Below are 17681 nucleotides of genomic sequence, written 5' to 3' on the forward strand. Positions count from 1 at the left end.
GTCAACAGCTTTAGCAAGAACTAACTTGACCGTGTGCCTAGGAACACCCAATAAACGTAGGTGACATTGCTGAGAAACGTCTGATGCCTAAGTTCGTATACCTCTGTGTGGCTTGCAGTCAATGAGAAGAAGCTGGCTGAAAATGCAACAGTTTCATTTATATTCGTATATTACGGCGGGGTGGCCAGGACTGTGAACATTCAAGTAAAACATTTGATTACAAACCTTTGAGTTTATTAAATGAACATTACTGACGCTTTTAGCAGATAATTATGACAGAATTACAAACATCAGCTTATTTAATACATTGCTGGCTTAAGATGCTCAAACATCTCGCCACTGTAGGGGAAATATAAGTATGATCTGAGTTTTAAAGGAAGAAACGGATTCAGCTTTGGTACTAATTACCATGACAGCCTACCGCTGCACTTATTCATCTCATATCTAGGTCACCAGACCTCTGCATTAAGTGTCACCCTGTCTTAGACACAAGAGGGAGAGAATCACAAGCAGACGACACGTTCTGCTGAGAAAGCACTTTTTAAGAAGCGCAAGTCATTCACTGGGCAATCACCCCACCTACGCTGCCTAACTTTGTAAGTACTTTTCAGTACTAAATTCGTTCTCACTTTTGTCAGTCAGTCTTGGCTCGGTTTTAAGCTACTATTTATACTTCGCGGAAGCCCACTTGTACCAATGTTCTGCTCTTCTGGGGGAGAACCTGCACTGTCTTCGATCTGCAAAGTGGTACCACTAGCGCTGTCAAGCACAGAGAATCCAGCGAACAGGAGTCCCAACAACCATTGATTTATTTTTAACAGCTGCACGATAAGCCTGTATCGGTAGAAACCATGAAGTACTTCAGAAAGTACACATTGTTACGCAGCAAAATAAAAGGTAGGATGATTAAGATACAAGGAGAGGTCATCGGGGCCACAATACAAATTCGGGTTGAGAGAAAGAGGGAGTGGGCAATCGGCCACCCTCTTACCTACATTCTCTTTTCCTTTTGCATAACTCCAATTACAACTCAGGCCTTGCATTTTTGGTTAATTTGCATGAACTTGCATGCCATGCCAGTGATTGTTTTCGTTCCACTTCGAATTCCAACCGTCGGCCACTGGTGGCCGTGCGGTTCTAGGCGCTTCAGTCTGGAACCGCGTGATCGCTACGGTCGCAGGTTCGAATCCTGCTTTGGGCATGGATGTGTGTGGTGTCCTTAGGTTAGTTAGGTTTAATTAGTTCTAAGTTCCAGGGGACTGATGACCTCAGCTGTTAAGTCCCATAGTGCTCAGAGCCATTTGAACCATTTGAATTACAACCAGTTCCTACTTGTTTTAACGATGTCGGATACTTTGAGTCACTCTACAGCGCAACAGCTTCTACGCGTAGCAGAAGAAGCAACTCTGGTCTTCAGTAATTGGGAGTGCAGTGGGGTAATCTTCCTCGAAGTATTATGTGCCTTAAAATGGTCACCTAGTCGTAGATATTGCTATAATCGCACTATTTCACTCCCATTTACGGAGCTTGTTAGCACTTGATGTTAGGTTGCCGCCATTAAAATGCATTGTGGTAATCGCTGCTGCTTGCTGGATCGCTGCTGTGTCTCGATGCTAATGCTGGCTCTAAATCTGGTTGTCTGGGGGTAAAAAGATGAGGTCCCGTGTTTTTGATGTGCTTTTGATGATAAATAACGAGCGAAACCAACAAATATTAATTACTCTGGTGGCCATCTTAATTCCACTGTCCACCAAAGACAATGACACAACACAAAGTAGCACATCTTTTACATGTTCTTTGCAATGTTTATCCACCTCGAACAATAACATACATACACACATTACCAAAGAGATATTCAGACTCCGCTTCCGACCCTTCTTGCTGCTTGTATTTATACCCTTGTCAAAGAACTACTAAAAAGAGATATAGTTTATAAGTCACATGTACATCTGTTATTGTAATTTGTGCGGAAAAGTTATTAATTTATATCGAGCGACATAATTTAACAGGTTGTTAAAATGACAGACAGATTTTTGGACTGACAGAATAATTCTTTGTTACAAAAAAGGCCGTTTTTTAGAAGTTTGTCAATTGATTTCTCTCTAATTAGCATAAATAAGTAAATAACATGAATTATTAAGAATTACATTGGTTTTCGTCTAAAATAGGAGTTTTTACGTGAATACTGAGTGAAAACGGTCCTAGTGAACAAATAGGTTTCACTGGGTGATTTTTATTTAAGGAGATCCGAAATACGTAAGTTGGCCACTGTTTTTCGTACTTCATATTAATTATTTAAGATGAACTTAGTGTTTTTACATGATGACATTTGCTGTATCAGAGATCAAATGATATTAACTTTTGTGTGGGTCAGTTATTCAGTATAATTTAATGAGTTGACTGTTTATGGAGACATGTTATGCAATCACTGTTAACATGCACAATAACTTTTCTATAATCATAAATACTCGTTAAACTGGTTGAATTTGGAGGGTATCGCATACTTCGGTAAAGCCTTTAATAGGTTCCGTTACGGCCTTCAGTAGAGCCTGGAACGAAGGACACCTCTATAAAGTCTTCGTGTTGAGCTTATACATATCATACTTTCGATTACTGAAAACTTTTCTCGAACAGCGGGCTTTCGTCATTCGAGTCAGCTAAGCTACCTCAACAGAGAGAGCAATTAATTTCCCTCGGTCCATTATGGACACACAGAGGCTACAGAACCATCGAAAATAAGGCGTTGCAGAAAATATTCCACGTGCTGTCCAACGTCGAAGCACGCTATTTACTCGAAGTCGACGAAATGCTGAAAGTCCTGGAAAGATCTAATAAGACAGATTCAAAATATTACAAGTAGCATAAGGGTCAACACACCCACTTATCCGGCGAAGAGGAAGGCCTGGTGACATCGACACCGCTATAAACGGCGGGTGGTCCTACCAAGTAGATAGTAGAGCAACACATAAAGTAAATTACCGGGTAAAGTTCCCGCTAGCGAGATACCCAACAAATAAAGAAATTTCTCCTAAACATATATAGAACCGACACTAGCAGTTAATGCCATAAATGTAAACGCTATGCCTTTCTATTTTTAAAGAAGGAAGAAAGCGACCGTGTGTCTTGTATCGTCAAAGGCTCATCATATTCACTTCATCGCCTTGCTTCTCTCCACAGAGCTCCACCTGACAGTGTCTCATGCTACAGTCCTGTCACGTACAATGGTATGTTCCAAATAAAATGATAATTAAATGGACACCCTTGCTGCAAACAAGCGTTGATGTACTTCATTGGGGACATGTTGAAAATGTGTGCCCCGACCGTGACTCGAACCCGGGATCTCCTGCTTACATGGCAGACGCTCTATCCATCTGAGCCACCGCGGGCACAGATACTACCGTCATATATATGTTCCAAATAATTCTGAAAATTCGTCCTGCATCACCTATTTTTTGTACCGTATATCAGTTTTCAGATTGAAATGTGATTATCATGACTGTTTTTAAACTTCTGTGATATTATTGTTAGTGAACATAGGGGATTGTGTGAAAGGATTGCATACTAAAATAGTACAATACATTTTCTAAAGTGCGGAGGAAGTAATGGAAAGAATTGTTGGTCGTCAAAGTTAGCGTGGATTTGGGGATACATTGATCAGCCTATACTTCCACCACACGTATCCATTTCCGGTCAATTTTTAAAAAGCACAATAAAACTTTGACCACCCAGAAACAAATAAATTGATCTAAAATTTTCATAAGTGTTTTATCAAGGCTCATAAAAAATAACTTAATACGGTACATAAACAAAACAGTATGCTCCATCAAGAAAATTATAAATATAATGAAAGGTACTAGGATTGATTGCCATACACGTAGCTCCCAATTTAGTTGAGCGTAATACCTTAAATTTGATCCATCCTAAACCCAAATTCTCGTTCCAAAATAGTCGGTGCAGCTGGAACTAAGGTTAGCCACTCTTCATTTATTGAGGCAATATCTGGCACCTGTGGCCAAGCAAACTTCATTCCTTGTTCCCGAAGATATTTGACATTATACGTTATATCTGAATCACTGCCTTAATACAACAGCTTACAATTTGAGCAGTATATGGCTGACATTAGTTTCTATTAGTGGGAGGCACATTAAAAATTACAAATGAGGCTTGCTATATACAGAATGCTGATGGCTGGTGTTTGTATTTCTTAGTGCCACACTGTGATTAGCATCAACACTATTTAGTAAACCTATAAACCTAACAATGACCAACGGTCAAAGCAACCCCAAAACATGCATATGGCCTCAGAAATCGTAACATAATGGCAGATATACACATGTGAACAAAAAACTAATCGGTGATCTGTTTTGAGAATTAGTCGAGTAACATATATATGTTATAACATATATATGATATAGTTAAACACTTAGACGACTTTGTAGTTAAACGATATCGATGGATTTTGCACAACCACATTTTAATACACTTTTTCGTATACAATTATAAGTCGCAGCAGTTTCACCACCTTTTGCGAAGAAAATCGGCACAACATGACGCAAAATGGTTCAAATGGCTCTGAGCACTATGGGACTTAACATCTGTGGTCATCACTGCCCTAGAACTTAGAACTACTTAAACCTATCTAACCTAAGGACATCACACACATCCATGCCCGAAGCAGGATACGAACCTGCTACCGTAGCGGTCACGCGGTTCCAGACTGAAGCGCCTAGAACCGCACGACCACACTGGACGGCCAACATGACGCCATGTAGCGTATATTAATGGAACTTTACCATCAAACAGTATTTAATAGACATCCAACTGAGAACCACCAGAGAGCTGTAAAACTTTCGGCGTATGAGTGGTAAAAGTAACTACCTCGGTCAAAGTGCACCAGTCTAACGGCAGCCAGAATTTCGATCCTCCGTCATATGACGTGAAATCAAAGTGTTACTACACAGTTTATGTAAATGGTTTACAACTGATCAGTATTAAGCTTCTACAGGGATCGTGGCTGATAATGTACCAGCGTTTCTCAACCCTTCTCGCGATTTCATGAGATCATTGAGGTAGACGTTTGAAATCAATATTTGATATTCGCATTTCGCGGTATAGTGGTTGCTGCCCCTTGATCGCAGTGTCCTGGATTCAGTTCCTCGCCGGGTCGGAGATTCTATTCACTCGGGAACCAGGGTTTAGTGCCGTGCCAATCATTTCATCTCATCTTCGTCGACGCACCCAGAATCCAGAATACGTGAAAACTCTTTCTCCACGCTTTTATATTGTGTTAGTGTATTTCATTAAAATAATACTTGCTCGTTCATTTAAATTATCCCTTATGCATATCTGTCTGTGTTGTTCTTAATTTTTGGTCTTAAACAGAATTACGAGTGTTATTCCAAAAGTAAGGTCCGATTGATTGCCAAATTGAAACCACAGTGAACATCAGAAATGTTTTACTTGTAACAATTAGCTACACCTCTCAGCTACTTCTCTACGTAGTCGCCGTTCTGACTTAGACTTTTGTCATAGCGTTGTACCAACTTTTCAATAGCCTCATCATAGAAGGCAGCCGCCAGTGCTTTCCGCCAATTCTCCACGCTGGCCTACACCTCGTTGTCTGTGTCAAAATGTTGTTGTCAAAGACAGCGGTTCATGTGACCAGAGATGAAACTCAGGGGGAGACAATTGCGGACTGTATTGTGGGTAATCTAACATTTCCATTTGAAAACGATGCAGGAGCATCTTCATTGCCCCTGCAGAATGCGGCTGAGAATTGTCGTGAAGACGAAACAGCACGACAGTTATGTAATGTTGGCTGCATAGCTTCAGGCGAAATTTCTCACCAGGCCCTCGTACTTGGCGGCAGACACTATTTTCTAGACATCTTTACGCACTCACTGCGAGCTCAGAAATGAGAAGAGCGACGTGATGCTAACTGGGGTTATACTAGAGACACTACCCAACACATTTGTGCAAAGCTTTAACGGATTTTCATAGTCGTTTCCATTTCGCGACCGATCGGACCTTACTTTTGGAATAACCCTCGTATATTTGAAAACTGTTTACTACATTTCTTTCAGTAAATTACTACACATGTTTCATTTTAAGTTAACTTCTGCTTTCCGCTTTATGGAAAGAATACTTAACGTCTTCCATTTCCCGACGCATCAATATTACGCAACAGTAGTGACAAGAGTTTGCGAGATTATCTAAAAGTCTCTTATTACACGGTCATTGCCGTAGCCTTCAACCGTTTAGGATATCGCAATAATGGGGGCCATAATTTTTAACTTCTCTGTCTCACACATATCTTAAAATATATCGCTTCACTCTTTTGTGAAAATAGACCAGGAAGAGTTACTGAACTGTTATCATTTGACAGTTTGGCACGACGGCCGGTCGAAACTGTTGACTCGAGATTGTTTCGTAAACTCTCTACCAGTGTAACCAACCGCGAGAGTAGAGGGGTTTTCATACGTGATGGCAGCAGTTAGCTGCGCTCCAGACAATTGCCATCCGACTCAGAAGAAACTGATTCTAATAGTATTATGAAAGGAATTGATAATGTGCGTAGAATTCAAGAGCTGATACTGTTTCATAAGATTTAATTGCATCTTACATCTTCAAAAGGAGTTTTAGATGCTATAAACTGTCTTAAAAGTATTCAGGTGATTTTGATAAAACCCGTAGTAAAACTATTACAGGATGTTTAGTTCACGACAACTATCCCATGGTTTTTTTTTTTTTTCTTATTTGAATGGCAGAAAGCAGTGTGCATCAGTTAGATGGTAATCACATTACAAAAAGCACCCATAATTTGAAGCACTCGGGCGTTGTGTACTATGAGTTTCAATTTTGAGCCCCTGTTGCTTCTCATGTTTCGTAAATAATCTACGGCTTACACTTTCAGAAGATGCAAATTTTGTCCTTTTTGCAGATGATACAAGTATGAGAATAAAAAATGCAGGACCAAACTCCTTACTCCGACGTACCTAACAAAATATTCCTAAACATCCACAGATGGTTCGGTGCAAAATGGATTATCTTTGAATTTTGACAAGGCTCTGTATATAACAGTCAGTACTTGTCACAGAACTCAACAAGCTATAAAATAATTTCTGAAAAATATAAAATACAAAACGGAGAAACTATTAAGGTTTTCGTACTACAGATAGATGACAACCTTAATTGAAAATCTCACTCTCTAGAACTAATCGAATGCCTTAGTTCAGCTACGTTTGCAGTACGCGTGATTGCTGCTGTGTGTGATTTAAACATAAAAATACCACTTTATTTTGCACATTTCCATTCACTAATGCATAAGACATCAATTTTTTTGGAAAACTCACAGGGACAGTACTTTCACAATGCATAAACATGTTATAATATCTCGCGTTACTTGTAGAATTTCCAGCAGAGGCAACTACTTCACGAAATACATATTGATTAAAGCCATTTGCCATCACTGTACTAATATTTTGTTTGTCTCAAAATTAGTGGAAGGTATGAAAAGAACATTAATAAAATAACAACCAAAAAGAAGTTTTCAAAGTGTTAACATTAGTACAGAAAGTTTCCAGATACATCGCTACACAAGTGTTCAACAAAACTACCATAGGACATAAGATGTCATGTAGTTAATAGGATGGAGCTTCAGGCTGCGTTAAAGAACTTCCTCCGTTTAAGAGTATCTTCACATTAACTACTGAAGTTAATGTTTTAACACTGAATACAACAGTCTGTAATAATGTTAAGTCATTTCACTGTGTTGCACAAAAATTAAATTAATACACATCATTTACTTGTTTAAAAATTCCAGAGACCCCAGTCCGTGCGATCCGTGGAATGCGATTACTGTAAAGTATTGCAATGTTATAAGTCTGTAAATATATTATATTTTCTGACAAAATTTCTAGTTCTTTGCATTCCAACGGATGATGTTTCGTGGCATATGGCACTCTGGTCCACTTCTCACGCAGTGTACCAATGCGTCGTGTCGAAAACACCGTGAGCACGTCACTTCGACAGCTCTGGAACTCACAGAGTTGACCGGGAAAGGTCGGTAGGGCTGTATGGAACTAGGTAACATGTACGAACAAATACCAATCACCCATTTTCACAGAACTCTTAAAACATGCTGATGTGACGCACTGCAATGGGATTTTTAATGCACTACGAAACAGCACGAAGACATGCGAGATAGTATTTTATCTTACCAAAGTTTCACTCCTCATATGCTCTGCACTTTTTTGCGTGATTATAGATACTGGATAAAAAAGACTCATTTAGTGGTGTTAAAGGTGAAGCGTTATGATATCCGAATCCAGACATCCGAATACACGACTCTCTATGCCATATTGTTGAAGTTTCTGAGATACACATTGCAAGTGCGTGGAACGTTTCACCGAAGTCCTGTTCTCACCACTGATATCTTTAGCATACGAAGAACATTCGGAAAATGTTATCGTTTAGCTTTAAGATTAATCCAGGGACTTCCCGTCAGAATACGACACAGTTCAGCACGGCATGAAACTGGTCACCAATGCTGAAAGACTGCAGCTTCGCAGGAAGAGAATAATTGCTGCATTTTCACAAAATGTAACATAAAAAATTTGAGTAAAAAATGGACGGGGATGTCACTACTGGAATGTGAGGGATCTTTGATACAGGAACTGTTACACAACCGGTAGTAAACAGTTCAGCACATAAGAGACAGTTTTCTGCGATTATCCAGTACAACAATAGTACCAACGATGATGTTGGAGCTAGGTACAGACAGATGTAGTATTAGTAGGATCACCAGTAAAAGCGATGTCGACGGTGGTTGTACGAAGGTGAGTCAAAAAGTAATGAAGAGTAATACCTCCTACTTTTTTTGGTTAAGAATTCCGAATGCAACTAAAGAGCACGAAAACCACAACACTGACGATTAATTTGTGACTTTTCTACATCATCTCCATCTATTTCCATAGTTTTGGTCCATCCAAGGGCACGTATACCAGGGTAGTAAGACCCATAGTGCTGCTTCCGAAGCCATTCACGCACGGATGTTCTCACGACCTTCTCATCTTGAGTCTTACGATGAGCTTCTTTTAGTGGTCAGAACAGATGGATGTCTGAGGGTGCCAGGTCAGGGCAATACGAGGGTGAGACAAGACTTCTCATCCAATTCCCACAATCTCTTCAATGCTGTATCGACTGATGTGTGGCCTCGCATTGTCACGCACAAGAAGAACATCCACCGTAGTTTTTGGTGGGTGAACTCGCTGAATACGTGCTTTAAGCTGTTTGATAGTTCTTCCGTATTGGGTAAAATTTATTGTGCATCCCTGCTCCAAAATATCAACCACAATCGCACCTACCAAAAGATGAACTCATGTTTCCTCTTCGTTCATAATTTTTTTTTTCCAGATATTCTCTCCCTCCAAACGGAACCGCTGCAAGAGCTGGGAGGCAATCAGTTTTCTCCTCTTTCTATTCTGGTCGGTTGACATTCCTGGGAGCCAAGTTGCACAAACCTTTGAGTATCCCTGTTGTTGAATAATCGCCATCGCGCAGCCTGTACTGAGGAAGGTAACGCGACACAACTCTCCTGCAGTCATCCGGGCCACACCGCGAATTCATCGACTCCTTCAATGTTGTGTGGAGTCATTGCGACCACCGCCCCACCGCTCAGTATTTCGACAGTCAGTGACGAAAAATAGGAGGCATTACTTTTCGATTGGCCCTCATATTAACAATTACAGGAATATTGGTAACTGCAGTAGTAGTAACTGTAGTAGTAATAGTAATATTCCGCTTTGTTTCTTACCCTGGATATTATTTAATTTAATGCAGATTTAGAATAAAGTCGTTGATAAAAACAGTCCTATTCAAGAGTAAATGTCGAACAAATAAATGAAATAAATAAAGAGCAAAAAATATCAAATACAAGTCGACTAGCTTAAAGAGATCTTCGGTTAGGTAAATCATAATCAATCAAGAACAGTTACGAAATATTTTGTATTTACACAGCACATTGGTCTCTTTAAGACGCACGATTGTGTTGGCGACACTACACTGCAAGGAACTTGATTTACCAAATAAGCTTCTAATGTAAGAGATACAGGCATTTGTCTTTAATGAAACGTCTCATAACCATCACTGAAAGGCTGGATAACACTTCCGCGCACTGGCTGATTCTAGTTTTGTGTGTAAGAAGGAAGGAAAATTGGGTTTGACGTTCCGTCGACATCGAGGTCATTAGAGACAGAGCACAAGATCGAAATATGTCAAGGATGGGGAAGGAAATCGGGCGTGTGTGTGGGTGTGTGTGCCTGTGTGTGTAAAATAGTGCAACTATGTAACAGTGGGAACAGTATGCGGTAATAAGTTGGGTGCGGAAAGAGTGAGTGCACAAAAAATGAAATGATCATATGGCATTGTCGGATGGAACGTCCCATCCGGGGAAGTTCGGCCGGCGGGTTAGTCTTATTTCAGGGGAGGCCATATTGGCCAACTTGGGTGTCGGTGGTGATGAAAGGATGATAAGGCCAAACCAAAAGCCAGTCCACGAGCGGAAAAAAAAAAATCTCCATCCCGGCCGGGAATCGAACCCGGCACCACTGGATGGTAGGAAAACACATTACCACTTTTTTTTTAAATTTTGTTCGTTATTGTTCGTTATATTTGGTCGTAGCGGGCGTCACATGACATCCGTTGAAGTCCGTTGTTGATCGCTTCACTCAATTTGTTTTATCACGGAGACCTGACGGAACACGCTGAGCTACCGTGCCGCGGCTCTGCTAAGCATCCGGACTAGCAAGTGCACATAGTTATACATACGGAACTAGGAGAGCGCATCTGCTGTTAACAGCCACAAAGCAAATAGTGATATTTATACTGCTGCTGGCAGCTGTAATAGAATCAGTCTGTCTGCATACACACAAGCAATGATTCTCGTTTTACTGCCCCATCTGAAAGAACTTGTTCGTCGACACACGGTACTGCAAAAACCGAAGAGCATCGTTAAGCTATTACCGAGGTCGTTAAGTAGTTGCAAAACAGCATGTGAAACATAAGGGTCTGCAATGCTAATGCGAACCCTGTTCTTTCGTGGCAGCAAATGACTACTGGAAACACGTGTTTGCTTGGCTGATTTTTAAAGTAAATATAAGACTGGTTTACCGGTTCTCTCAACAACTGTGCAGGGCGCAGGCGCACAACACAAGCATACTTCCCTGGCACAAAGTTAACTGTTTCTCAGCGCACTTGATCACCTCCAAGTATTTAGTTTTCGTTCGATTTAAAAGTGTTTCCTGACTCGTTACGTCCTCAATTGTGTATTTAGTAATTCGCTGGGTTTAAGTTTTCGCCTACTGTGCCCGTATTATTAGTACGATTTATGACTGCAGTATGCGTTTTGGATTTATAGGCAAGGTGCTCAGTGGTGTCACTATGTAGTAGCTGTAAAACTAATCGTTCATCTGGTGTTTTTTTAAATGCATACAGCTTAGACTGAACACCACGTAGATGTAGATAAACTTCAAACATTACTGAATATTCCGATCTGTCTAATGGTGCTCACAAGTGGGAGATGCATGTAGTACACCAAAATATTCCCGCCATGCTCTGTAGCGAGTGCAGTTAGTCTCCAGACACCGTGTGAGTTACGGTGCAGAAAATTGTTTCCGTAGATTGGCAAAATTTTTGCAAGTAAGTTTCCAAAAATATGCAATAATGACCAAAACCATACAATTTGTTAAATACAAGAGTGGTACATCTTTAGGCATCGCTCGATATTTTAGCTATGGATAAAGGTGGTTCTGTTTTTGTGTTGCCTGGCGGGCAATATGGAATCCTTGGTAAAATATGTGTCCATCCCTGCTGTGACGATGCTCGGAATGAAGAGTGTATTTATAACTCCTACAAACAGATCAGACTGAAATGTATCACTTCTATTACATATAAAAGTTCTGTTTCAAAAGTGTGCTTTGAAGTTAGTACACTTAGCAGATTTTTGAAGTTTATATATCAAATTACTTTTTCTGATATTGATAAGCATTTCTCTTAAGACTAAAATATTAAGATTAGTATTGGACTTGTATTTTGTGTACATTAAATATGTTTTACTCATATTTATTGCATTACCTGTGTTTTTAACAACCTGTTCAACATTTCCCGACTAGTCTATATTACCCTGCAAGTACAACTCTTTTATATTCTTTTTAGTGGCAATTTTTTTAAATTTAACTGAGACAAACACAAATACTTCTTGCTAAATACTTTATGAAGTGGGTTTGAGAGGTAATAATGAGCTACATTTGGAGATACAGCCACAATCGTAAATGATATTGCATAATACCTGAGCTTTCTTTGCTAAGAATGTTGTTATTTAGGGTAGCGTGCCGTTGCGTTCCTCCAGTTCCACGACAGACTATGCCTGCCGCTTTTAGGGGGGTCTACCGTTTCTTGCAGAATTTAAATTTTTTGTAGATAAAAGGCGGTGCCAACGGTATAGATCACAATAAGTATCAGGAGTTGAAACCGGGACCTCATGAGTTTCAGTACGGCACTCATGGTGAAAAGGGTTAAGGTAAGGATCTTCATTATCACCATATTTGTAACTTTATCTTAGAAATGCCTTTGAAAATCTTCGAAGGAAAATGATCTGATGTTGAAGTAAACAGAATTCCCGATGACTGCACAGAATTTGCAGATGATATTGTCTTAACAGTTTTTAGCAAAAAACGTCTGGAGAATATACGTTATAAATTTGTAACAAGTATGAAAATATTAGGCAAAGAACTGGAAGAATATCACGATGATTTTCGAAGGGAAAAATCCTGCACAGAAATTTTTTTTAACTTAAAATACAAAATTCATCACAGGATAGTAACTACCAAATCTGTACTGGTGTCGTTGATTTCTAGGAAGCATTTGATTCTTTGCATAACGTCCCCTACTTTGACACAAAATTTACTCAAAGTAAACTATGCCAAACACCTCAATCGATAATTATACGAAGATCACACTGTGCAATTAATACAAATCGTCCTGAAACAAGGGCACCGCTCTTTTCTTTTTGCCCTGCTCTTTTGCTCTTTTCTTTTTGCCACTGTGCTTGCCTCTCTCGGTTAGCTTGGTTCAAGTTCCGCAATTAATTCTACAGATTCCTTGAGACTTAAGACTGTTACTTCTTAAGATTGTTACTTAATTATTTGCAGCAGGAACTGTTAATAGATATTAGAATACCAAGTGCGTCTGTTTGAATATCGCGCGTTTCACGTAGAGGATCATTTGTTTTAAATATTAGGCTCTGTGGAATAGTGTATGTATTAAAATATGCTGTTAAAGTTAAACCATATTTCATTTATAGGTCTGTCCTTTCTTTACAGATTGATGATTTTGTGTGTTTTCTCAAATACGAAAGCATTTATTTTGGTTATTATAGTTTGCGTGCGCCATTTGATGCGCCGTAGTCCTTTGTTTGTGAAATATGATAGAACCTGCAATCATTTCAATATTACGAAGTCCGACAATCAGTTTAATACTAACTTTTGAAAGGAAACAAATTTAAATTCACGGTCAGTAACAAATTTCACCAAAAGATTTGCTCTCCAAGCCAAAACTGTGGGCCGTTGCTACTTTCAGAAGAAATTGGGTTAACTTTCGTAAAAGTTCTGAATTAAGTCAGTCATTTAAAGAAACAGGCTCCAGTTTCTTTCAGCTTTGCCGCCATTGCTTTTCATTTTAATATGAAAATAGTTCACAACCCAGAATTTCTTTTCATATTAATTGCAATTAAAATAATTAAATCCCAATTAACGGGCGATGACATTAAATGTAGGCAGAGAAACAGTGCATAAAGTAAGAGATATTCGAAATACCAACATTTGGATACTAAGCAAATCTAAAATGAAAAGGACATATGACATTAAAATTGAAAGAAATGAAATTAAAAAAAAATTGTTATTTACTTAACTTAATACACAAGACAATAATGAGAATTACAACTACAAGACGTACTGTCAGTGAAAGAAGACAACTAAAAAATGAACTAGTCGTCTAATAAGACGAAGAAAGAACAGTCTGTCAAGACGCTTCCCTGGAGTAATGAAACTAGCAGAACAGACGTAAATTTGGCTGTGGAGGCTAATGACTACCAATTCGTCAGTAAAACAAAACCCAATGAAGATGTTTTGAAAGAGATTAATGCGCAGGAAAACCTATTAGCAACCTTCCAAAATAGGAAAAGAATTTTTAGCGTAAGTCTTTAGACACAATAAGTTTTTAATAAATGTACTGAATGCAAAATTATTGAGAAAGATAACGAAGGGCAGGGCAAACAGAAAATAAATATATTGGAAGTAAAATAGTGTCAGAATCATCATAAAATGAAGGGGACGACATCAGCTGGAGAAGAATGGCTGGGCGACAAGATAAAGCTTTCAGAAAATTCTGATGACTGCTTATGGTGCAGATAACAAATGGCTGCCTGCATTTGTAAATATCGTAACTGTAGTCTTATACAGCATGCATGACAATACGACTACTACCACTAATTCTCTCTCCTTCTCTCTCTCTCTCTCTCTCTCTCTCTCTCTCTCTCTCTCTCTTTCACATACATTCCAAATTCTCATTTTAGAGCGGAAAAGAACGCACTTGCTTGCGGATATAATGTTGTTATGTTCCGTAAGAATACAATCCCAGATTTGTAAAAAAGAGAGAGAATGAGTTTGTGTATTTACTCAGATTTAGGCGATTGCAGAAAATCGCAGCAGACGAATACGTGAGCCAGAGAAATTACAGAACACTGAGTAGTCTCCAATTACATAACTACAGTTTTTACAGTAAATAAATTTCTCTTTGGTGTTTCATGTTTCACGCTTGTGTTGCGAGACGTGCGCAGTGAGAAATAACGCTACTTTTTACGACTTACGGTACCTACGCTACAATGAGACTCGCCGCATCCCTTAGTGCTGTGGTTCAGGCATTGGAGCAGAGTACGCAAAGAGCGCGATTCAAGCTTCAGGAGAGTCATTTGGATTAAGTCTTCCCGCACGACCCCTAAAACGCTTCTGGCGAATGTCCGAGAGATTTATTCCAAAATACTCATTTGTTCAAGTCAACAACTACTCTCTAAAATGATGGACGGTACGTTGGACTTCAAAGAAATTGTCAACCTTGCTGTTTTCATTGACATTTACCAACCATCTGTCACATGAACCTGCACAGTATCACATTAGCTCTAACTGCAGTATATATATCTTCTGGTATCAAAAATCTCGTATTTCACATGTAACTACCAATTTAGTTACAGTGGGTCGGTATAGTGTTGAACGATTTTAGTGCCTTTTGCATATTAATTTTAGGTGAGATAAACGTTGACGGTATAAAATAAAAAGCCTCTTACTACAGGAAAACGGATACCAGATGATCTAAAATTAACAGTAAAAATGTACAATCAATAAATAGAAAAGAGGAGCGGTTTGCCAGTGACATTAAAAATATCATTAAAAATTCTCCTGAACAGAGTTGAAGAAACCTTAGGCAAAGAACAGGGAGGATAACAGGGTGATTTTCGAAGGGGAAGATCTTGCACAGAACACATTTTTGAATTAAAATCAATAATTCACCATAGAATGATAACTACCGAATCCATATTGGTAACGTTTATTAACTTCCAGAAAGAGTTTGATTCTGAGGCGAGACAAAGAAAACATAAAACATTAGAGAATTTGGTGTTAGAGCAAAATTAGCAAACATAATTTGTGAAACTGTAACAGATGGGATAAATAAAGTTAAATTTATGCGAGAGGAATATTAAGCGACTGAAATAAAAACTGTTGTCAGACAAGGGGATGGCATTTGACATGTGACATGTACTGTTTAACTATATTACATAAAATATTGTAAGGATCTAGAATTGTGAGGCAGAAAGTCACAAAAGTGGAACAATAATACTGGGAAGAAAATCAAATGGCATTAAGGTAAATTGCCTAAATTTTACAGACGATTTTGCGATACTTTCATAAATTCTGACAGAAACAGTGACACAGAAAATTCTTCTGGAACAAATAGCGAATAGAACTGATCTCAAAATTTCATCTAAAAAATTATGACAGACATAATAAAATGCGCTGCAGGACATAGAAACTCAAATAGTTAAAATAGAGGGAGTTAGTAAATTTAAATAATTTGGAGGAACTATACAGCAGATTGGACTAGAAAAATCCACATAGAGAAAAAGAGTTAATAAGATGGAAACTACATATTGTTTGACAAAAAATATCTATAAGAAGAAATGAACATTTAGAAAAACCAAACTAAAAACCTATACTACAGTGGTAAGACCAGAATATTTACGTGCATGTGAACGCTAGACGCTAAACTATAACCTGTACAGAATACAACTACTTTAAGGTCATATATTAGAAAAACAATCGGTGCAATTCGAACTACAACTAGTTGAGAAATGTGAAATAACCAGGAAATCTACGAACATTTAGAGAAATTATCCGAAGTTATGGCAAAGAAGAGATTAATCATCTTTGAACATTTCTACCGAATGAATGAGAATAGACGAACGAAACGCATAAGGCTGTATTTCTGGAAGAAGAAATCTACAATAGCATGGATTAGAGAAATAAGAAAAGAACTAGAATGAAACAAAAAGAAATAATCCGGAATGACAGAAATGAACTTTTTGAAAATAAATTACTAAATTTAGAAAGCTTTCAAGTCGGAGGAAATAAGATACGACATCAACAGACGAAAGCAAAAGAAAACATGGGTAAACGTGAAGAAGTAGTGGAAAAATAGTAAACACCAAAGAAAGAAGGAAACTGATTTTGTTACGTCATCCTAGCTGGTCAGCACGAAGATGAAAAGAAATAGAAAAATCGCAAGGAGTACCGAACTGTGTGGAAATATGCAGGATGTATTCAATAAAGTAAAAAAAATACCACATTAATTGAATTTTTCATAGACACTTAAGTAATGCTTCGGATGACTTAACATTATCTATAGTGGTCTAGTACAATTGTGAGTTGTGATCATTATATTCCCAGTAAGTGAGATACTTTCCTCAATTGTCACTGTTCTGTTAATAGCCGGTTTACATTATTATTCGCGCAAACTAAGTCGACACTCGGCGCAATGGCAGATGGGAGCGACTGTAAATGGGGAATGTATTTACGGCCGCTTCCATCAGTCACTACGCCAAGTGTCAAATTAGTTTGCGCGACTAGTACTTCTATTTGCAAGTGCCAGAAGAACACAACAAATAATTTTGAGATCACTAAAATGCCACCTGCCGGAGAAAAATGGAACTATTAAGAAAAGACTTTTTATTCGTTTGTAAATAGTACTAACTACTCCAGTGTACTTCGCAGGAACCGGACCGAGCTATTAGTAATCATTTTCGAACGTATAACTTTTCCACTAGTTTCCATTACTTTCCAATCGCACAGCACAGCCGTAGTTTTAAATTCTTCTAGAAACATAATTTGTCGATCACTTTCGATCATTTACTTTCAACTTGAGAAATATGTAGTGCTTTTTAAGACCACCTCCCTCCTGTAAGGCCTCGACTCGCATTCTACACCGATTCCTAGATTCGCGAGTTCCAAGCAATTCCCGAATTTGTTTGAACATGAGGCCTTTCATACATTCCAGTGTTTTGCTTTCGACCCAAA

The 17681-nt window shown here is 38.6% G+C and overlaps 1 non-coding gene across 1 annotated transcript; it reads right to left on the reverse strand.

Annotated features, from left to right (window-relative positions):
- Positions 1-3312: 3312 nt before the first annotated feature.
- Trnat-ugu lies at positions 3313-3387 on the reverse strand. The gene has a single exon. It is a non-coding gene; the product is annotated as a tRNA-Thr (tRNA).
- Positions 3388-17681: the final 14294 nt, after the last annotated feature.

Source organism: Schistocerca piceifrons, chromosome 2 (genome assembly GCF_021461385.2).
Source record: "Schistocerca piceifrons isolate TAMUIC-IGC-003096 chromosome 2, iqSchPice1.1, whole genome shotgun sequence".
Taxonomy (NCBI): domain Eukaryota; kingdom Metazoa; phylum Arthropoda; class Insecta; order Orthoptera; family Acrididae; genus Schistocerca; species Schistocerca piceifrons.